Here is a 959-nt window from a genome sequence, read left to right as displayed (position 1 = left end):
GTCTATCTGAGACTGTCCCTTGGCCTGTAGGTCCTGGCACAAGGTTAGAATTCTAGTTCTTCCAGAGTGGTATCTCACTGATGATTCGGGTCCTCCGGAAGGAGGCCTTCTTCGCCCTCCACCTAAGCTGCGCAGGAAAAGGCCAAAGTCAATCTTAGGAAACAGTGAAACTTCATAGAACCAAATCGTTTAAATTTTAATATGAAAAATCTAATAATAATGATATACTATAGAAATAATAATGATATACTATAGAAAAGTATATGTATCTTATCTGGAAGGTTCTATATCTATAATGTTCGTTATAATACTGAATAGAAATCCAATCCATTATAAATAGAAAAAGAATATATAAGATCTAAACAAAAAAGTCTTTTTTCAACCCCTACTTTGTTTGGTTATGCAATCTAACATAAACAATATATATAGATATCTTAATTGGGGAGAGATGGCTGAGTGGACTAAAGCGTCGGATTGCTAATCCGTTGTACGAATTTTTGTACCGAGGGTTCGAATCCCTCTCTTTCCGTTTCCGCCCGTGAGTTAGTATTTTTTTTCTTTTGAATTTTCTATGTTTGATTTTGATAGTTACCAATTAAAGATGTAAAATAGATAAAATCCTAAAAGTTTTTCAAAATCTAGCACAAACAAGGAAAACATAGAAAACTCAAAATATTTTTTTTATTCTTCACGTTCTGGATTACGTCCCGGACGAATTTATTTGGATCTAAAGGTTTTTTTGCAAGTGGATCCAAAATAATTAGTCTGATCTATTTAAATTTGAATTGGATCTGTTTGACTAATCAAGTATATGTTTAAAAATGAAATTTAGAAAAAATTGAACAAAATAAAAAAAATGTCAATAATATGTGATGATAGTAAAGAAAAAAAGCAATACGTCATTAAATTATACTTTAAATATCATAATTTAGGTTAAAAAAAATATAGTTGTACTTGTA

At 30.4% G+C, this 959-nt stretch overlaps 1 non-coding gene across 1 annotated transcript; it reads left to right on the top strand.

The window, feature by feature from the left end:
• The first annotated feature begins 442 nt into the window (after positions 1-442).
• On the top strand, positions 443-529 carry TRNAS-GCU (transfer RNA serine (anticodon GCU)). Its single transcript has one exon. It is a non-coding gene; the product is annotated as a tRNA-Ser (tRNA).
• The last annotated feature ends 430 nt before the right edge of the window (positions 530-959 follow it).

This window comes from Arachis ipaensis, chromosome B7 (assembly GCF_059453495.1).
Source record: "Arachis ipaensis isolate K30076 ecotype BB chromosome B7, ASM5945349v1, whole genome shotgun sequence".
NCBI classification, from domain to species: domain Eukaryota; kingdom Viridiplantae; phylum Streptophyta; class Magnoliopsida; order Fabales; family Fabaceae; genus Arachis; species Arachis ipaensis.
The sequence above is the reverse complement of the archived record's forward strand: the minus strand, read 5'-3'. Positions and strand labels throughout refer to the sequence as shown.